Raw genomic sequence first — 16,872 nt, forward strand, 5'->3', positions numbered from 1 at the left:
CACTTCAGTTTCTTGGAGAACAGCTGCCCCAAAGGATTAACAGCACATCTTAAGGCTGGAACATGCAGATATATTGAGAAGTAGCTTACTTTTTAAACACATTCTTCCTCAATTAAAACTTATTTACTCAGAAGGCTGAACAGAAAACATTTCCACTTAAGAAGAGGCCTGCTAGATCACATCCAAGGCCCATCTAGTCCAGCATCCTGTTCTCACAGGAGCCATCCAGATGTTTGTGGGAAACCCAAAAGCAGAACACAAACACAGCTGGTATTCAAAGGCATACCTAAGCATTCTGGCTAGTAGTCATTGTTAGCTTTATCCTCCATGAATTTGTCAATCCTCTTTTAAAGCCATCTAAATTGGTGGTCAGCACTGCATCACATGGCAGCAAATTCCATGTGCTGTGTAAAGAAGTACTTATTTTTGTCTTTCTTGACTCTTCCAGCGTTGAGCTTCAATAGATGACCACAGTTCTTGTATTATGGTGGGGGCATATCCCTATCCACTTTTCCCGTACAATGTAGGCCACATCTCTGTTCTACTCTCCTGTTTCCCCCCTAAACTAGGTCTAGGGAGACCTAGAGTCTCTGAAAACGTTAATCTCTGTGATGTGTTGGTACAATTTATACCCATTAAGGACACATTCCAAAATGCTTGTATCTGGCCATGGGGGGTGGGGGTGGGATTAGGTTTGGGACAAAACAGCAAGGAACAAGTTTTGAGAGAGATGAAGGTCATGGAATTTGCAGAACCATTTTCGTAACTCTGTAACTCCCTTAAAATTATTAAACCCATATTTGGGGGAATTTGGCCTGGTGCCATCTTTTCATATCGTACAAATATTTAACAATGTGCATAAACATTTAAAGCTGGATCACACTATAAAATGGTCATGTAACTTCCTCCAAAGTAGCAATGGATAGATACAAGACCATGGACTACATGGATCATTAGTTTGACAAGTACTACTGTTATAATTAGGAGATTCTGACTACCTTGTTGGTCATGCTTGACCATCTAGATAATTGGGAACTAAAGGTCAGAAAAGCAATACTTCCCCCTTCGTTGGCAACAGATCTGACCAGAGACCTATGTTGTCACCCAGTACTAATATGCTCTGCATTAGCATTAGTCAGGCAAACAAATGTATCCGACTTTTACTACTCCTACTACATTATTATTATTACCACTACTATATTTTCGTAAGCTTCCTAGAATTGTATTCACTAACATGCATAAACCCAATCAAAACTCTCTCTCCCGCCCTCCCTCCCTCTCCACTAGCTATCCTCTTTCATAAGATGTGGGAACTATAATACAATAAATATCTATAACTACCTTTTAAAATATATAAAAATGAGTATTTATTGAACAGATCCTGCTATACAGTTGAGTGACTGCAACAGAAAATGACATGCTGCAGCGTAAAAAAAGAGAATCACCTGCTTGAGGTTCATCAGGAGAATGGTGAAGCATTTTTGAACGATCTGAAAGTTACCAAGGGGATCTAAAAAATTTAAATGCCCTAAAAATGGCTTGCCCCTTAACAACAGATCTGATGTGGATACATTCATAATGGCCTTTTCAGTTTCTACTTGGGTTGCATAGTAGCCAGTTGCTCTTTGACTTCCTGAGTTCCCTTATCCCACAGATTGCAAGCTACAGCTGCTTGCAAAACACTGCTAGAATGACAAGTGGTGGCAACCAAGAGGCTATGAATGATGAAGTCATTGTTAAGAATAGAATGCCTTGCAGCATGGCTGCATTGTCTAAGTGACAAAGCTTGCACTAATACTGCTGAGAGCTGCTCATCCATCATGGAGTCTGTGGCCATTATCTCACACTATAAACCCTACTTTCAGATGCGAAAAAAAGATGTTCTTGTGAGTCTATTCAAAAACATAGACTCTGCCAATAGCTGGTATAGTGCATGCATGCTGAATAAATACAATGAGAAACTGGTTGAGTGCCTGATTTTGAAATCATGTACATGGAATTTAAGCCAATTAAGCTATTATGTGAATGTAAAAGAATGTTCACATTAAACCATAATTTCAAAAGAGGAAACTGCAGCTGTATCTTCTAGATTTTCCTCCAGAATGTTTTCTGATGGGAAAAATATCTAGCTTTTTTCAGAGTGAGAAACATAAAAATTGAAGATTATCACACCTTGTAAAATGAGAACCTCCACATTCCTCTGCAATCATCATAATAAAAAAGGTGAGTTGATTAACATTAATATGTTCACTATGACAAAGGCACAGACTGATTCAAGATTTCCAGTGACTTAAACTCTGGGAATAGATCTGAGTGAATACCTTCTGTTTCCTGTATACTGTAAAACCAACAACAACAGGTAGAAGGGTGAGGGAAAGGCGAGAAACTAAACAAAATAGCCCCTTTGAGTTTCATCAAGATCTGCCCCAGGAATCTCAGCGCATGCTCCAATACCACCAGGTGTTTGGGGATTCCATCATTGTAGCTTAGATCAGCAGGTGATCAGGCCTTTAATGTGATAAACTTGTTGGTGTAGAGCTTATTTCTCTTATTAAAAGTAATTTTTATTCACAAAATAAACAAAAGAAAAAAGAGGGAAGAGGAAAAAATAAAGACAGTAAAATAAAAATAAAAATAGTATAGCAGCAAAAAAAGAATCAGTTCACAATCTGAATTTACTTCTCTTGATCTCCATGTTTTGTCTTTTCCTGTCACTTCTTGGTTTCCCCTTAATGCAGCCCCCAATTTAAGAACAGGTCTAATATTATTTTATTGTACTACATTGTATTAAGTACTCTAAAGTGCTGTTTGGACTGTGTGTATGTTACACACACACACACACACACACACGGCACTGGATTTGGGGTGGGGTACCCTAGACAGCATCTCAAAAAGCAGAAACATCACCTTGCCAACAAAGGTCCGTATAGTTAAAGCTATGGTTTTCCCAGTAGTGATGTATGGAAGTGAGAGCTGGACCATAAAGAATTGATGCTTTTGAATTACGGTGCTGGAGGAGACTCTTGAGAGTCCCATGGACTGTAAGAAGATCAAACCTATCCATTCTTAATGAAATCAGCCCTGAGTGCTCACTGGAAGGACAGATCCTGAAGCTGAGGCTCCAATACTTTGGCCACCTCATGAGAAGAGAAGACTCCCTGGAAAAGACCCTGATGTTGGGAAAGATGGAGGGCACAAGAAGGGGACGACAGAGGACAAGATGGTTGGACAGTGTTCTCGAAGCTACCAGCATGAGTTTGACCAAACTGCGGGAGGCAGTGGAAGACAGGAGTGACTGGCGTGCTCTGGTCCATGGGGTCATGAAGAGTTGGACATGACTAATCAACAATAACACCTGCCTGGATTAGGGACGCGGGTGGCACTGTGGGTTAAACCACAGAGCCTGGGACTTGCCGATCAGAAGGTCGGTGGTTCGAATCCCCACAACTGGGTGAGCTCCCGTTGCTCAGTCCCTGCTCCTGCCCACCTAGCAGTTTGAAAGCACGTCAAAGTGCAAGTAGATAAATAGGTACTGCTCCGTCGGGAAGGTAAATGGCATTTCCGTGCACTGCTCTGGTTCGCCAGAAGTGGCTTAGTCATGCTGGCCACATGACCCGGAAGCTGTATGCCGGCTTCCTCGACCAATAAAGCAAGATGAGTGCCACAACCCCAGAGTCGGTCACGACTGGACCTAATGGTCAGGGGTCCCTTTACCTGCCTGGATTAAAATTCCAGTAAATTAAAATTCTAGTAAATTAACTAGGAGGATTTGAACCAGGCATTATCTCCCAGTCTAATCTCCCTTGAAGGGTTGTTGTGAGGATGAACTAATTGATTCAATGGCTTGGAGAAATGCAAATATGCTAATGAAGTGAATAATGGGAAATAATTTCCATAGGTAAAACTGAATGGTGTTTTTTTTCCTTTGTCCAGGAAAGAAATCCTATTGTTTTGCATTGAGCCCAATGTTCAGCACTTAGTATTCCTAAGAGAAAGGAAGCATATAGTTTCTTGTTCTGACATCATTGCTCTTGTCATGTGGACTATGCACACTGTGCTCAGTCCACAATTCCATCTAGCTGGGGATCAGCATGACCTACAACAAGCACTATGCAGACAGCACCATGTAGACAAGCCCTTGGAGTACTGATGGTGAGAACCAGGAAAATGAGCAAACGTGGGATTTAGTACAGACAGCCGTTGTCATGCCAACTTTTGATTTACACAGAACAATTAACCAGGCACAATGTAAAAGTTGTTCAATCTCACAGAAATCTAACCAGGCACAATGCAAAAGTTACTCAATCAGAGAGAAAGAGAGAAGTTTTACAAATATTTTAGCAAATATCATTACAAAGTGGACTATCAAAATACATCAAAATTCTAAAATCCACATTCTCTATTCAATGAAAAATATATTAACTAACACCTGGTTAACATATTGCATCATATGCAAGCAGAAAGCTGCATAATTATTTCTTCAATGAAAAGGGATTTCAAATTTCATTATTGTATCCTGCATACCTTAGAATTAATACACATTCCATTATGACTTTTGGATAATTCTGTGCAACTAAAAAGCTTGAACATTTAATGCCAATATACAATATCACCTTACCATGTTTGTTTGTCTAACATGCACAACATCATTTTCTTGTTTCTCTTAACATCCATTGTGTATTATTATAAAACCAAGCAGCCTGAAATAATTATTTTTACACTAGAGTCTAGAGGGTTAACCCTTCTTTCCCCAGACAAGCCCCCACCCCCCAGCTTAGAATAAAAGCTTCTAATGGTACCCATAGGTTTATGAGGAGAGGGAGATCCTATTTGCAGTGGGTGGGGGTGGCAAGGTGTAGACTGGAGCCAGCTCAAGGGCCAGAAGTCTTTCCTACATCCTTGCTTTAGAACCTTTCAATATTTGCCTCTCTACAAATCACACCCTTTTCTTCCAAACAAACATTAGAATGATGTGCAACCCAATCCTATGAATATTTATCTTGACATAAATCCTATTTAATTCAACAGAATTATCTCTCCATGTAAGAGTACATAGTATCAAAACCTTAGGACCTAATGCTTAGATATTAAACTCAATAACCTAAAAAAACCCCCAACAATCAGTAATAGTGGAAATTCAAGGAAGAGGGAGGGTTTTTTCCCCCAAGCTCCTAAAGGCTAGTATGTATTAACAGGAGAATAGGAATATTTAAATAAATAAAAAACCTCTCCAGCAAGTGTGATTAATTTCTTTGGGTTTAATATTCAGGGCTATAAAATATGCATCACCTACCCTACAGTGTTTGAGATTTCTCAGGTGAATGCCTCATTAAGCTGCTTTGGGAAGATGTGCTCTCAACTAGTGAGCTTAAATATTTTTGACAAATCTTAAAAAACAAAATGAAGCCATTTTATTTATTTTTAAATGTTTTATGATCAACTTAGCATCAAGGAGAGGTGTGCAAGCTGACAGTTCTGAAGAATGAAAGCTTCCCAATTATCACATTATGCTATCACTGCAGAGTAGGGCAAGCTACTGCAAGCACTTACATGTCACGATGCCTTCCCAAAGGAGCTCTATATGCTGATCTCAGCAGAGAGTGTAGTGTGTTCTGTCTCAGATATTTGACTAGGAAACTGCCAGTTGCATCAGTTCATATCCATTGCCCTTCCATCCATGTCTTCTAGAACGATAAAAGAGAATACTGTAACTAGTAAATGCTGTTCATCGTTTAAGCAAAACCTATCATAAAATGGCTGGCTTTTACAGAATGTATGTTTATATAGGCATTGTGCCTGCCTCCCTAAAGAGAAGGAAACCACATATACACTCTGGGTGCTCCAGATAGGCTTCCAGCAATAGAAACTTTGCATTCAGCAACCTTCTGAACCTAAGGAAACTGATTCAGTGGGTCTACACTGGAAAACCAGTTTTTGTGTACAAATTGTTCTCAGTAGATCAGATAGATCTCAGAAATTTATGTGAGTGACTGACTTGTCAAACATAATTTAACCAACAAATATGCCCATGGATAATTTCATTAAGAGAGTTTAGCGTAGACAGTTGGATATTACTGAATCTTGGTTAATCTAGCATCTTGATCATGGGCAGGGAGCCCTTTCCAACTCAAGGCCGCATTCACTTCGGGGCAATCATCCAGGAGCCACACGCAAACAATAGGCTTGGCCTTGGTCAAAGGCAAAACTGTGCGGAGCAGCAGGTGCAAAGGTCATCTTAGTAAAGCAGGCTAATTTCTACAAGCTCCCACACCCCGCTCAGTCCTCCATCCAGGTAAGCAAGGAACATTATGACAATTCAAGGACGCATTCCAGCCAAGGAAAGACACTCAAGAAGGGCGCCAGAGCCAGTGAGGGTTGTGGCCTGGGGAAATATAAAAAGCCAAGAGGGCCACATTTGGCCCCAAGCCCTGAGGCTCTCCACTGCTGATCCAGAGGAAGTAATGGAAAATGTTTTTATTGATTTCTGTCAGTTGTGGATGCGGAATGCTGCACCTTCAATAACAAGTAAGCAAATAAACAACATAGTTAACAATCCTGCTTCTGGAACATGAGTGAATCAGGAACATTCATCCTAAAAACTGCCCTCCCACTTTCCAATCTGTACAACGCTGAATTAAGAATGGAATAAGCAAAGGAAACTGTTGAGGGTCCCAGATCTTTCGAAGCCTCACACCCCAATGCCTGTTTTCATAAGTAGAGCTACTAGCCCTCATGGTTATATAGGAAACAGCATGGAAATGGGAGGACTTTGCATACTTACTCTCCTTCATCCGCTCGGTGAATGCAATCTCTGCCACTGCACCCCGAATTGCATTTAAATCTAGTTAATCGATACCGCCTCCCCACCCACTTCAATTACACCCTCCACCAGTTTCAACACCTTCTTCCACAAACTGTCCATAAGACCCACCCATTTCAGGCTCCCTCGTTTTCTTCTTCAATGGCCACGCTTTCCTCTCCCCGCCTGCTTTCCCCACTGGGCAAAATTCCTATCCAACGGGAAACCAATATGTTAGACTCCCGCCCTTTTTAATCCTCTTTCTAATGGCTAGGGCAGGCCGTGGTCGCCTGTCCTTTCCCCTCAGTTTAGGGCGCTGGTCCCTCGCGCTGGCTGGCGGATACCACATCGGATTCTGACTCCCCCTGCTCGGAATGCGGTAGTTGTTAAGGGGTGTTAAGGTTTTGCCTTGGGAAGCGGCCTCCGTGGGGTAGACCACTCGCGGTACCAGCCCCAAGAGGCTTCTGACAAGGCTCCAGGGGCACCAGGCCGCGTTTCCATGGCGACCGCGAGAAGCCGCCGCCGCCGCCGCCGCCTGCGGGAAAGCGCTCGTGCTGCGCAGGTGGAAGGAAGAACGCCGCTAAGGCGCGCGGGGCGGAGAGCCCTGCTTGGGCATGGTCGAGATATTCTGCTGATGAAGCGGCTCCACAGCCCCAAAGACTAGAATTGGCGGGAGCAGCGGATTCACGGGATCCTCCCGGCCATCCGGAGCTGCGGACTCCGGCCACGTCCTGGAGGTGGTCTTCCCTTTCCGCAGGGATTGCGGCAACTGGGAAGTGATCCAGGCCTGCCGGGCCCAGCACAGCCAGAACCGCTTGCCCTGCAAAGGGAGGGGGAGCCTGACTGCGGGAAACAACCCGGGGGTTTCCTTTGTTGGCAAGGGTTTCAGAAGCAAACCTTCCCAAACGAAGCTAGCGGCATTTGAAAACATCCTTGTGAAATCCTAAACGCGATTATTAGGAGTGAGCCTCACTGACCACCATGCAACTTAATTCGGAGCGCAGATGCATAAGATTGCACAGTTACTGTGGAATGAGTTCTAGCCCCACATGTCAGCAGATAGGTGAAGTGGCTCCCTTCAGTTATCCTGTATCTGATAAAGGAAGACTTTAGACCACAAAAGTTTATGCTGCAACAAATGTGTTTGTCTTTAAGGAGTCACAAGACTATTTGTGTTTGTGTTTGCAGTAACTGACTTGCGTTTGTTACAAGCAAAGGAAAAGGTCTGACAGACATGTTACCGTCAGGCAAAACAGCCAACCAGCCACAAAAGGGTGGAACTGCAAAAACATGAGAGGATTGATCAAGTACCTGGCAGGCCACAGGACTGGTGAACTGCATTTGTCTTTGCTTTTGCCACTTATGGCAACAGCTCGACAAGATTCCTATCCTGCAATGAATGTGAATAAGTATGGTTCCAAGAGTAGAACTCCTTTGAACTGTGGTGTACATCCTGCTTCTTTTCTCTTACTTGGTTAATACTACCATCTAGCTCACTATAGAGGCACTACTATCAGTTGGGCTGTGCTTCCTAGTCTGTGGTCCTTAGCACTGTCTTAGTTTTTTACACCCATCAATCCTAGAAATTGCTCTTTTATAATCCAATCACAAAGTGATGGGGTGTTTTAGAAAGGAGGGCTTGACAGAAGCTGACATCTGCTTTGAAACTAGCATTATAAAAACACTTCTGATTTTGGGAAGCCATGGGAATGGACCCCGGGGGTGGGGAGACAGAAATTTTGGATAAAATTGTAATATATGTAATAATGTCTGTCTTACCAGTCCTATACACCAAATGATTACAAATATACCCAGTGTTAGAGACTGGCTTTTAAACCACTACACCATAAGATACATGAGCTTACCTTTGTTGCCTGCTGACAGATAGCAGGTGTGTGTATGAAAATAGTAGGGAGGAATGTGTCCTTTGACACCTTTTTAAAAAGTCCAATCTCCCTGTCTCCCACCCCCCCTTTTCATTAGATTATTCATCAATTAATCAGATCCCCCCCCCATTAATCCTCAGTGTCCTACGAAAAGGGGAGCAGGATCAAATAAGGTCATCATTCCAAGGTGACTTTAGAAAAATTAACTCCTGCTAATTATTTTATTTTGTATTGTGATGACATGTGGCTGGAACAAAGTATCTCCAGCTAACTCAGAAGTTACAATGGCCTGAGCTGCCTTATATTAATCTGATGACATCCTTCCAAACTAATTATGCCAACACTACAATCTCTTATTTATAGATAGAAATTCAGTGCCCACCATGAGCAGAAAATTGTACATTTTTATATGTGCTGCTCAGAGCCCTTGGAAATGTACATTGATACATTTCTGTTGTACATTCACTGACTATGTGCCTGTTTGTTTCTCTTATCTTTCCCCAGGGATTCATTACAGCAGTGCTGTTACTGTTGATGAAGTAAAGGCCTTGGCTGCTTTGATGACATACAAATGTGCTGTAGTGGGTAAGTTTGCACCAAATGTGAAAAATACTAGGATGGGCTCAACAGGCTAGGAGGTGGCACTACTGTAATACCATATGGATGAGATACTCAGAAGAGTTAATGCATATCTCAGAAAAACAGTATGCAGTGCTTCTCAGACACTTTGAACTGGGACCCCTCTACAACATATATATTTTATATTCCATATTTAATGTCAGTATAAATATGCAATGTGTATTTGAATAGAATTTACATATATTTTTGGAGGAAGGGAGGAAGCCTATCTCCAAAAGGGTTCATATAACTGTAATAGTGTGCTGTCAGCCCAGTGAAAGAAAGTTATTTCTTGTATGACACACCCTGGAATATGTTGGGACCAACAGTTTTAGAAGCACTGTATTATGTACTTAAAGTACACAATAGAAAAGGGGGTCACTAGGGGAGCATTGGAAGATGGCCGACAATACCATCTCTCCGACCCACACGGGGTAATTAAGAGGCTGTTATGGGAGTAGGCAGCCTCCCTTGTTGCCCCAAGGAAATGGGGAACACTGCCCTTGCCTGCTGTGCCCATAAATCACCCCCTAATTCAAAAGAAGGGGGTGAGGGCCCTAGGCAGAATGCCCCCGTGTGGACCTCGGCTCTCCTGGACGCTGTCTCTGATCGCGCACTAGCTGCAGCAATTTGGAATAATTAATTACAAAAGAAGCAAATGCACATATTTCAAGTGAAGAAGGGGAGTGAAGTCTGCTAATTTAAGTGACCTCTGCGAAAGAAGACGACGGGTTGGAGAAACAGGAATATTTTACGATGAAGATACACCAAAGGCTGGGTATGTTGACAACGGGACTGAATGCGGGGGGGACACCTTTTTTATTTTCCTTCTATGTGATTTACAAGAACCCCTCCTCATTAGAATCGTCGGTTGAACTGACCCAAGCAGGATGATTAAGGTCTGTGTGGAGATAAACGTTAACCAAAAGTATGCTTTATGGAGATCGAGAATGAGAGCTTTGGGGAATGGCGCAGTAATTAATTCGGAGTCGCCATCTTGCCAAAGGATTTATAGCCGGGAGGAGGAATGGACTTGTTTTCAGACTGCATTCCTGGTGAATCTCCTCAGAGGTTTTGAGAAAGGAGGCAGATTGGTGAAGATTAATAACGCTAAGACTGTTTTGATGTATGGAAGTGATGTTATATGGAAAATGTCTGGATATGGCTACTGGATAAAAAAAAAAATATCCACGCAGGATTACAAACTGTTCTAACCAGCTTGTGGAGACTATCAGAGGTCACAAAGAGAAAGGAAAAATATATGAAAATAACAACAAGAGATGTGGAAAAACAATAAGAAAGGACTGGATAGTACTGTGAACATCATAAGGTTAGATTTGTGGACATTAAAACAGCAGCAAGAAGCAAGAAGTTGATTGGATCCCCTTCGGAACTTGAAATATGGGTACCCCCAACAAAAATGTAAAATTCGGCTGTGTAATTTGGAATTTATGTAATTTGGTTTGATTTGATGTGATTGGTCGGTTAATAAAAAATTATTCTTAAAAAAAAAAAAAGTACACAATAGAAGTGTCTTTGTTGGCATTTCTTGAATTGATGGAATGGAGATGATGAAAACAGGACAGAATGAAATGGAGAGAAGATTGGAATGTTGGAGGAAATTACCTCTGGCTTCTATCTTTTGCTTTTCTCTGTTACACATTTTATTAAGTTTGTAGCCCACACGAGCATAAGAAGCTGCCTTATACCAAGTCAGACTATTTTCTCAGCTCACTGAGTACTATCTGCTCTTAACTGGCAGAGCTCCCTAGGTGTCAAACAGAGGTCTTTCCCATCTGTACCCAAGGAAAATAAAGTCCCAGGAACAAATACTCATGTCAACTTTGTCCTCATATCTATCTGAGCAATACTATCCTGGAGCCAACAATATCAGCCATATAATCAATGACTTATTCATATGCATGTGTTCTAACATAATATACACTGGCATCTGCCAACAATGCCTTTTTGCTATCTACATAAGTCGAACAGGTCTGTCTCAAGGCAAGAGGATAAAGGGACACAAACTGAATGTTAAGAATGGTAACTGGTATCCAATGTGAAGTCAGCAAAATCCTGGGAATCACTATAAAAGTTATTCAGGGCGTGTGCCTGGTTTGGTAACTTCATTAGACCTCTGACAAAGTGAGTTGTGGCCCATGAAAGCTTTTGTAACCAATGACTATATTTGTACTGTGTTTTTCTTCCAAGGAACTCAGGGCAGGATTCACTATTCCACCCACCCACCCACGTTTTATGCTCGCAACAACTCAGTGAGGTAGGTTAGGCTGAAATACAGCAGGTAGCCAAGAGTCAGCCTGTGTGCTTTATAGCTGGCTGAAGAGGGGATTTGAACTTGATCACTGAAATCCTAGATCAATACGTGATTGCTATTCTATGTCTTGGGTGCTATAGCATTCTTGTTTATGCTGCAACAGAATAACATAGCTATCCCTCTGGACTCCACAAAATTATTTGTTGTTGTTGTTTGTGGCATCATTAAGTGAATAATACTAACATTTTGTTTGGTGGGTGGTGGAGTCTTGGATACCAGCTTTTCATTTGCTAACACATTTGTTTGTGCAGGTTTAGGAGATGGCAGCCTGCCAGGTTCCCTTCAATCCTGGAGAAATACGTTTGTCCCCTAAGCAATCCTTCCCTCAGGTTAAAAAATCTTGGCTAGCTGTTCATGTACCAGGAACCGTGTCTAAGTCACCTCTATTGAATTAAGTTTGCTGAGCAATCCCCCAAGGAATACTTTGCTTACTCTAATTAACTTGCCAAGAAAATTAAACTAAGAGGGGAAGCCCTCTGGTCCTCGGGGAATGTTGTCTTTGTGAATTGTTTTTCCTTGCCCAATAAATCAAGTTTAAATTTTCCTCGAAGAAATCAGCTGAGGCAGGAGCTGAACTCTAAGCTCCAAGGGGAAGAACTCAGCTACTGTGTATGCATTCTGTATTAATCTTTCTCCTATTTATTCTTGGCAGTTAACCTGGAACGGGTTGTGGTGTCAATTTGGCTGTTGTCTTGACTGTAGCTCTCATCCTAAGGGAACACTCTTACCAGAGTTGTCATGTTTGGTTTTCGGTGCTCCTGTGGATTTTTCCTTGGAAAAGTTCATTCAAGCAACTGATACTTTGATGAAGGCAGGGGCAGACTTTGATAATCTTTTGCAATATGGTGCCCTGTGCGAGGCCAAAATTTAGTGCCCCCAAATTAATTTTCTCAAACTTACACCCCCTTGGGCTCAATGCCTGTGGAGGGGAACCATCCACACTGCCCTAAATCCAGTGCTGGTGAAGAGAAAGTTAAAATGTTAGATGATACAAGTGGTTTAGATATGGGCCCTTCTGTAAACATTAATAGCAGAAAGGAAACACTGTCCACTTATGGGACAAAGGACAAGCCTTTCTGAGCAATTCAAAGCTTATCATTTTAAGACATTGGTTCAGTGGAAGGTTAATTGCTTTTTTCCTACTGTTAGGCATCCCTAAAACTCCTGCCTTGGATGTCAGGCTAGACAAACTGAAGTGTGTTTCTCATTCCACAAACATGGCACTATAGTTGAATTTCGAAAAGCTTGGAAGCTTGAAAGCAGCATCCTCAAAGTGCCTTGCAATATCCTCATCTCGGCTACTATTGAGAAACAACTTACAATGGAGAATGCTCCTCGTTTGACCAGACTGATGTGCATGCTTATATGCATTTATTAAGCATGCAGCAAGTGTATGTCAATATTCTGACTAGGTAGTAGCTGTCTGATGAAATCCACTCTTTTTATATTGGGTGAGCTTCCTAACAGAAGCAGCTTCTGTTGGGTGGGGCAAAGCAGCTGTGCTAGCTTCCTGTCAGATAGGTCCTTGCTGCTCACCTGGAAGGAGGTGGTGAGGTAGTAGAGAGGTTGGCATGATGCAAATGCACCAGCAGAAGCACTGAATTGGCTCCGCTAGTATGTTTGCACAATGCAGCTCTGCAATTTCTCCCCTTTCCCTCTTGTGATCAACAGTGATCTGCTGGGAAGCTAGTTTACCAAGCAAGCCACTTCTGTTCCCTAATGCACAAAGCTGGCAAAAGGAGAAAAATTGTAGTGTGTTCAGGTTTGCAAGCAACCAGTTTTCCCTGTACGAAAATATCCCTAGCAACGGATCACAAGTGATTTATTCTGGAGGCTCTTGAAGCAATCTAATCAAGAGCTGCCAGAACTAGAACTGGAAATGCATGGATCTTTCTGTTAGAGATGCAATAAGTAACATGATGGGACTCTTCAGTTCTGGGACTGAGTCAAACAGGAACATGTAGAACAGATTTTATTTTTTACTTACTTTCTTCCTCATCTCAGCATTGTCTGCAACATTATGACAATAACAGTGAGTAAAAGATTAGGCTCTGCCCAATCAATGTGTGGAGAGAAATTACAGAGTCTGAATATCCGCGTATAGGTTGCTAAACACTTTGAGTTCTTATCTGTGCTGCAGAACATATGTGACAGCAGATTACAGCTAATGAAAATGTGGCCCCATAATCATAGGAGATACTGTATGTGGGCCCTACAAGGTCTCCCCTGTTTGATACAATCTTGGAATTTTGATGGGGATGTGTGTGTTGGGCATACTATTCTCCATGACATTCCTCCATTTAAAATATGTAGTTCAGTGCAGTCTTCTGTATATAAATTTCACCTAGTCCTTAGAGCAGTGGTTCTCAAACTCCCCCGCCCAAGCCATTTGCAAATTGCTGGGCATCTTGGCTTAAAGATTTTTCTACCTCTTTTAGCATTTTTAATTTGCCGTGCTAGACACTGTATGGTTTTCAATTTTATTTTTACTGCTGATTTTATTACTTAGATATTGTATTGCAATTACAATAAAATAAAATACAATTGAAGAAATAAAAGCAATACAAATACAACTAAAAACCATACAGTGTTTTTTTTTCCCTTATAGGGTGCCTCAGAGAAAGGAATTGTACACTCAGGATTAGCTTTCACCATGGAATGTTCAGCCAAGGTAGGTGTCTATTCACTCAATATTTTTCTCTTTTCACTATTTTCACAGGACAAGCCATCACTATCCTACAGATACCTCTCTAATATCCTTCTCTATGCTTCTATAACATTCATTATAATATCATCAGAATAGTGCTCATTGGCATGAATTCCTTGTAACCCACCATTTTCTAAGTTTTGGCTTAGGACAAGAGTACCGGGACATGCTAATTTCTATTTATGTTTTATCTTCTAGCAAATCATGGGTGCAGCCACAAGGTGTAATCTAGACTTGGACCAAAGAACTGTTGCCTGTTATTGCGCCATTGAAAAAGTCTTTAAGGTTTACAGTGAGTCAAGTTTCACTTCTTGAGACTACCGTCCTATTGACCTTCTGTCTGTTGCCTGAAGAGGAAAAAGTGTGTGTTACCTGTGAGAGTTAGAACATCACAGTGAGTGAGGAGACCTGAGGTGTCGCTGTGAATTTCTGGAAGCTTTCCCTTCTGTTTACATCTTACTCCTCCCTTTCCTGTTCTCAATTTCCTTGATATTTATTTGGAGAGCTGTTCTTTTTTAGACCTGTAGATGGTGCCAGCCGTTTGGAGAAGCTGTTGATTTACTGAATTATACACTGTAACTGTTCAAATTAACCATCTGTTAGAGTTTAATGTCTTTCTTAGCCTTTTATGTCATGTGGCTTTCCTTTACCACACGCTTGGAATGCCCTGATCTCCTTGTTTCAGGGTTATGTCCATATTGTAGCTAGCTCAATATTTGGTCCTAAACCTTTAATTGCTCCTTGGACTGTGGTAATGGCGCTTTTCCGTCTGTTCATTGGCTTCTCCTGCAGATGAGAACCATCTTTGCAAGTGAATCTACTTTATTTCTTCCTGCCATAAAGGAGAGATCCTGAGTTTGTGCACATATTTTATTGCAGGCTTGTCCTAGCAAGCATTATCTGCACTATACTCCCCATATACATACAGTACTCTATTTAAATGCCACAATAGAAAATCCACACTAATGTTTTCTGTTCTCTCTTGTGTTGCACCCTAGTTGTGGTGTACCCTTCATTTGCATTCCTAGTACCTGAATCTCTTTTTTCCACAGCTATACTAAAGGCTTGCTGTTGCCTGAGTCACAGCATTTTCTCAGAATATGTTAGTAAATCTCCACATACTCTTGCTTTATACAAGTTACTAAGCCTACCTTCCTGTTGTCAGAATCTCAATTAGAACAATCAAGTTACTGTTCCTCACCCACTTCCAGCAGAGCTCCAGAATCAGTCACACCTTTGGTTTTAGCCTATGTCCATCCTGATAGCTGGCCAGAGGACATCTTACTGCATTTTTTGTCTTAACAACATTTGAAGGGTTGGAGAGCTCTTGGTACAGGTTGTATGTATTGGTGCCCAAAGCTCTGGATAAGAAAAGAAGATCTTAGCCTTGGCTCTATGAGCATCAGTATACTTGTGTGGCTGTGGGGTCTTTAATGGCATATTCTTTACTGGTGAGGCTGCTTGCTCAAAAGGATTGAATTTGTTGCAAGTATGCTTGCAAGGCTGGGTGAATAGGTGCCAATGAAGTGTTTGTCCAGAAACAACATCACACATGTGTAGTCTAGTCAGCCTGCTGAAGTTACTATTATTTGTACAATGATATCCAGTCAGTTTGCCTGTTGGCTGAAGCTGTTTCTCATATTGCAGTAGGCTTAGGACACAGCAAAAGCCAGAGGCAGCTATGGCACCCTGTAACTGTGATTCGGGGAGGATGAATGACAAGAAAGAGGAACCTCTGCTTCGTGACAGACCTGCTGCTCCTAGACCATTGGGATTGGACGTTTGGAAAAGATTCACATTGTAACTGTGATATATTGTCTTTTGGTTTACCAGTGATGTGAAGATTATTGGCCCTATGGAACAGTTCAACCTTTAAAACCTACTCTGAAAGATTGTCGTCCCAGTATTGCTTTTCTAACAAATTTATTGGCTGGAATTTTAACTCACTACTTGCTAATTACTTACGGTGTTTCTATTCATCCATTTTGTTGGTTCAAGTTTACCTTTGTTTCATACTGGATGGGCACTTCTCATCATCACAGTTGTAAATGGTGGCTGATAGGAATGCCAAATATGTCATAGGTAATGTCAAATTTGGGCCGTATCGCTTTGAGCTTTACTGTGCTGGACAGCTCCTCTTCTCTCCCAGCTGGCACATAGTTTTTCTGTACATTGTCACCTGCAGTTATCCAGCTTCAGCCTTACACACTGGATTGAAGAGCTGTTGTTTGGAGCAGATTAGCAATATCATATGCTCACTAGAGAGCGGGAGAGGTTATTTTTGAACCATGGAGCTAGTCTTGTGAATGTTTTAGCATCTATGTTATGATTGCAGATTAGCATGATTTGGACAGGCTTGATTTTCCCCCCATATGGACTTAGGTTGGACTGGGCTGTGATTGGATGTATTGAATAATTCTGAAAACACTGGGATGCCCATAAAAATTCCATTGTGAGATAACTACAAGAATTCACTTCACTGTGGAGGAAAATGTTTGCATATGAATCCTTACTTCTGTACATCTAT

General features: G+C 41.6%; 1 protein-coding gene and 1 long non-coding RNA gene across 3 annotated transcripts in view; one reads left to right on the top strand and one right to left on the bottom strand.

The window, feature by feature from the left end:
* Window positions 1-16,872, bottom strand: part of KIAA1191 — a 263,656-nt gene that overhangs the window by 221,926 nt on the left and 24,858 nt on the right. The window lies entirely within an intron of this gene.
* LOC309335323 lies at window positions 6,931-14,937 on the top strand. 2 transcript variants are annotated; one of them, XR_014153445.1, is made up of 4 exons: window positions 6,931-7,536; window positions 9,190-9,270; window positions 14,247-14,309; window positions 14,544-14,937. It is a non-coding gene; the product is annotated as an uncharacterized lncRNA (long non-coding RNA). The 2 variants fall into 2 exon arrangements; XR_014153446.1 differs by lacking the exon at window positions 6,931-7,536 and adding an exon at window positions 7,549-8,208.

This window comes from Podarcis erhardii (genome assembly GCF_964252035.2).
Source record: "Podarcis erhardii genome assembly, chromosome: 2".
Classification (NCBI taxonomy): Eukaryota; Metazoa; Chordata; class Lepidosauria; order Squamata; family Lacertidae; genus Podarcis; species Podarcis erhardii.